This window comes from Mauremys mutica, chromosome 12, assembly GCF_020497125.1.
Source record: "Mauremys mutica isolate MM-2020 ecotype Southern chromosome 12, ASM2049712v1, whole genome shotgun sequence".
NCBI classification, from domain to species: domain Eukaryota; kingdom Metazoa; phylum Chordata; order Testudines; family Geoemydidae; genus Mauremys; species Mauremys mutica.
Genome location: NC_059083.1, coordinates 48,563,248 through 48,568,956, shown reverse-complemented (window position 1 = coordinate 48,568,956; position 5,709 = coordinate 48,563,248). Strand labels below are relative to the sequence as shown.

The following is a 5,709-nucleotide window of genomic DNA, read 5'->3' as shown; positions in this document are numbered from 1 at the left end:
TACCTGCCAATATGCCACCCACTGCACTACACGTGCAGAATGACCAAGGGGGAACGTGTATGGCTGACACTGATCTCCTGACTGGGCCTCTGTTTCTCCACCTTTCCTCTCCCTGCCCCACCTTTTTCTGTCTTGCATGTTTAGATTTTAAGCCTTTGACATCTGAAAGTGTCTCTTCCAGTGTGTCTATACAGTGCCTAGCACAATGAGACACTAATCTTGGGGCCCTTCAATGTTCGTGTAAATCAGGAGCAAAGGAGTCAATTTACTGTTCTACAGTATATTAAATTAGGCTCAGGAAAAGTCAAACTAACATATCTTCAAATCTCCAAACTGAGGAGCAGTGGGGTTTTGGATCTGTTCTTATCTCATTGCTAGCACTTCCCAGAAAACTGGGTTCTGAGCTCATTTGTTTTGTGGCAATCAGTAATAGTTAATGATTAAAAACCAATTTGAATTAATAATATATAGTACTATATGCATGCTCTGTTGTGAGAGTTCCCCTGCATACTGTATCAAAGCAGAACAATCTTATACTAACACATTACTTAGGTTGTAAGGTCTTTGGGTAGTGACTGTCTTTTTGTTATGTGTTTATACAGTGCCTAGCACAATGGGGGCTTGGTCCATGATTGGAGCTCTTAGGTGCTACAGCATTACAAATCATTATCATCATCATGGAGTTATTCAGACTACAAAATGGTCGGGAGATCAGCTCCCAAAGAGGATAGTGCAGATAAAAGATAAAAACTGCCATCCTGCCTGATGAAGCAACGCATTCTTCCTAGTGTGTGAAGAGATCACCACCCTCTGTTCCAGATGTGCATGAGGAAGTGGTCCTTGGTGCAGCTAGTTGGTGAGGACTATACAGAAATGCTCCCAAATTTCAGTAAGTGCAAAACTCTCCAATTTTAAGTTCATGCTCTTCTTCCAACTGTTTAATGCCACTTACTTCTAGGAGCATTTAAGCATCAAGCCCTGCAATCCCTTACTTCAGAGGGCAGTGCTTACTGCCAAAAGAAGCCTGTGGTGGGATTATTTATTCACCCGCTTCCATAAAGATTTACACAGTTGTGTCTGGAGAGGGTTATTCTGGAATAGTTTTTCCTGATTAACTCCCAGGTGTGGATGCTCTTATTCTGGAATAAAAGTGTCTTTGTTTTTATCTAAATTTTCCTCAGGAGGAAAAAATCTACATATTAGCTTTGATTTGGAGTATGATCCGCTGTGTCCCTTTCTCAGAATCATTTGCTCTGGACCCACAGCTCGTTGGGTAGGTGGCATGTTTTCTCTGCCTTTCTCCCAGGGTTTGGGAACACCTTTTTTCAACCTTGCTTTTGATATAATGTCTTTTATGTTGCTTGATATTTTGCAGAAAATCTTACTCTTTCTCATATTTGGTGCATTGGAGATGAAAGTGTCTCTCCATCACAATCTCTCATTTGTCACATTGGCTACATAATCACTGCAAGAGCTGGGTGAATTTTTTTCAGATGAAACTTCTTCCCACTAAAAACTGTGTATTCAGGCCAAGCAAAACAGTTCATGAATTCAGGTGGAATTCAGAAAATTGCTGTATCTGGAAAAAAAAGAATACTGAAAAATTGAAAACATTTTGTTTTGACATTTTCTAAATGAAACATTTTGATTTTTCAATTTGGAATTACTTTTCATTTCAAATTTACTTCCATTTTGTGTTTTAAAAACAGTAACGAAGATCCCTAAAAAATAAAGTGAAATGTTTCATTTTGGGTGAAACAAAATGTTTTGTTTGACCTAAAATGAAAGTTTTTGATTTTTTAATTTCACTGAAAAAATTGCAAATTTCTTGTTTTGTGTCAACCCAATCTCTCCCTCCACCCAATTTTTCATCACTACTCTCTGTTTAAACTTTTTTGTGCCTCCCAGTTTATGATCCCCAATTCTGTATTTGGTGAGAAGTCTGCCTTAGCTTTGCACATGTCACTGTGGTGAGGTGTCTGCAAATGTGATCATTCTATGCAGGGATCTGTAGGCATCTGGCTTGTTGCTGTTTTTGAGTTGTTCTTCCAATGATTCATATACTGGTAATTTAGTTGTGCACAGCACCAAGCATATTGCTGGTCGTTAACAAATACATATATAAATAATAAGACTGTCCATATTAGCAGGTCTTTTTCCCATAACACAATTGCTGCTTTTTCAGTCATTTGAAGATAAAGGGCAGTTGCAAAATTTTGATTTTAAGTTGGATTTGAATTTCAGACACCTCAAATATGGGGGTGGTCGGATCTCTGGCATAGATTGGGACAGTATGAGTTATATTGGGCTTTTTGCAATCCAGGGTTTGATTCACATCCTTTTCTATTCAGGTCAGTTGTAATTTCCCTTTACTATATATCAGGTACTATGCATTGTGCAATCCATGCTTTCTGAGCTGTGACCCAAATTACCACAGATATTACGTGCATCCACTTTTGAATGACCAGCTCGGGACAACTTAGCTTGATTTTCCAGTCATCCTATATGTCGATTACTTTTACTCCACTTGACCAATTTGAGGACCATTGTAGCTCCTTTGAAATTCAAGGGCCAGATCCTTATCTGGTGTAAATCCACATAGCTCCATTAACTGATTTACACCAGATTATTCTTGCCCATTGGACCTAAACGGGCATAATGCTATAGAAACTCAGTGGTGAATCAGCCCCAAAGCAATTATATTTGCATCGAGCTTGTGACAGAGTGAAGAATCACACAAAATCACTGGTCCCTTTTATAGTTTTGGCCTTATGGGACTGCGCTAAAGTTAACATTACACAGAACTGTCTATTTGAAAGGTGAGTTTTCAAAGTGCCCAAAGTCCACATCATAGGCAGACCCACTTGAAAATTGGACGGAGTAGGTTAGAAATAGTGTTCTAAAATTGGTGTCATTTGGTTAAGGGATTCATGAGATACATCCCGGCTCACCCCCAAATTGACTTTGTTTGAAAATTTGCTGGATCTCATAACACATTTTAGTCACAAAACTCGGGAGGGGGGGGAGAATCCATGGGTAAAAGGCACATAAAACATCCATCACTGAACTGCTCTAAGATCCAGCACAGAGTACCCAGAAATTCAAACTTTATGAGATATTCATTCGGGTTCTAAGAAGTGTTGCACAGGAAAGCTCTGAGCATTAGTGAAGTAGATACACAGGTGCTGGACTAGATTAATAACTGGTAAATTTCTGATATGGGAAATAGAAGAAAGAGTGACTCCACAGCAGACGGCAGAACTTGAGCAGACCCCAGAATTTGGCCTGACCATTAAAAAGAAATATGTTTCTCAGCTAACCTGTTGAGTCTGTGTTAATTGTAGAAGCACATCCAGAGACTAAGAGTTTGTTCTAAAAGTAACAAGATAACAGCTGTCCTTTATGGCTGGTACAACTTTGTTTTACTGAACTCCAGTATAACCCCCTCTCCCCCCCCAACACACACACACACTCCTGCATGATTATCTTACTTGTTTCCTTTTAAATGTAACAAGTGGGATAAATAGACTTATTGAAGTCTGCCATGTCCCACTGATTTTAGAATGGTTGTGTTAAAGGGTTAAAATGCAGATGTTGACAGGATATACGCTGGAGTGTGATTGTATGTATGATTGAATACGAAATGAAAAATTAAAGGTTAAGGTGCCAGCCTGAGAATTACAACCCCAACATCAATTGGCTGAAGAATGCATGGAGTGAAATGACTGGGTGACCCCGAGGGCAAACCGAAATCTGCAATCCATCCCCAAGCACTCCAGCACACCAAGGACGGAAGCGGTGGGGGCAAAGAACTGAAGAACAGGATAACACCAAGCTGTCATAGATGGGCCATCTGCTGATTAAACATCACTTCAAACATAACAGTGATTGATTATCACTTCAAACGTAAAAGCAGCATGATGAAGAAGATTCTACAGACTGGTATAGGGATCAATTTCTATAAAAACAGAACCTAGAGACTGAGAACTTTGAGTCAGGTTCCGCCACCATCCTCCAAGAGCATCGGGTGCGCACCTGATAAGACTTGGGTCCATCCTCATGTTCAGGCTACCTGGCCAGTGATGTGGTGTGAGCAAGCTCCAGGCTGGTAACTATAACTACCTTGCAAAACTTTGTGTGAATGAATGAATGAATGTGTGAGAGAATGAAATGTTATAGCTATAACTGATTGCTTATTCGGATTCTTTTTGTATTCACAATAAATAAGGCATTTTGCCTTCTCCCCTTTAATAAGATATTGCTGGCTTTTATTTCATTGGTATAACACAGGTTGCAGCAAATTGCAAAAACACAAAATTCTTAGCTTCCTAAAATTCACAGGAAGACTCAGATTATCTGGAGAAATTGTATGACAGTGGAGGATGGTGGAGTGGGGGAAAGTATTCTGTGAGAGGCTATGGTTTCCTTTTCTTTTTCAGGATGAAAACTAGCCAGGAAACAGTGGGAAGAAACAGCACAACAATCGCTAAATTCATTTTCCTGGGCTTTTCTGACATTCCCAGCCTGCAGCATTTTTTTTTTCAGTGTTTCTGGTCACCTACATAGTCACCTTGGCTGGAAACCTTCTAATCATTGTCCTCACATTGGCTGACCCAGCCCTTCATTCCCCCATGTACTTCTTCCTCAGGAACCTGTCCTTCCTGGAGATGTGCTACACATCAGTCAATGTCCCCAAGATGCTTTGGAATCTGCTCTCTGGGGATAAAACCATCTCTTTCATTGGCTGTGCTGTGCAAACCTATTTCACCTTTTTCCTGGGTGGGTCAGAGTGTTTTCTCCTGGCCTCCATGGCCTACGATCGCTATGCCGCAATATGCAAGCCTCTGCATTACCCAGTGGTTATGATCAGGAAAGTGTCCACTGGACTGGCTGCTGGATTCTGGCTCAGTGGTTTCCTCATGTCCTTCGGTCACACCAGCATGGTGTTCACCCTACCCTTCTGCAGATCCTACGAGATTAATCATTTCTTCTGTGACATCCCTCCACTGCTGAAACTGGCTTGTGGGGACACCTCCCGCAATGAAATGGCTGTCTTCATTGTGGCTCTGTTCTTTGCCACCTTCCCCTTCATGCTGATCCTCATGTCCTATATCTGCATCATCTCCACCATCCTGAGGATGCCATCAGGGGTGGGCAGGAGGAAGTCTTTCTCCACCTGCTCCTCACACCTCATGGTGGTTACATTGTTCTTTGGCTCTGCTTGCGTTATGTATATGAAGCCTAATTCCTCCTACTCACCAGACACAGACAGGTTTCTCTCTCTGTCCTACACGGTAATCACTCCCATGCTAAACCCCATCATCTACAGCCTGAGGAACAAAGAGGTGAAGGGCGCCTTCTGGAGAATGGCGGGGAGAAGAAGATTCTGTTGAATAAAGGAATTTGATTGACTGTAAATGTCTCCATCTCAATTCTTTTATGTCAACAGTGAAACACATTTAGGCCTATATATCTATGTTAGGCCCTTATCTGGACCCATTACCATGGTAGCTGAGCACCTCACAATCTTTAATGGATTTAACCTCAAACTGCCTCTGTGCAGTAGGAAAATGCTATAATTTCAGTTTTAAAGATGGAGCAATGAGGCACAATGGCCAGATTTGAAAAGGTGTTTAGGTGCCTCAGTATGCAGATAGGTGCCTAATGGGACTTTCAGAAATGCTTAAGCAGTTTAGGCACCTAAGTCCC

General features: G+C 41.2%; 1 pseudogene; it reads left to right on the top strand.

Moving 5' to 3' along the window:
- The first annotated feature begins 4,440 nt into the window (after positions 1-4,440).
- LOC123346837 lies at positions 4,441-5,393 on the top strand (annotated as a pseudogene).
- The last annotated feature ends 316 nt before the right edge of the window (positions 5,394-5,709 follow it).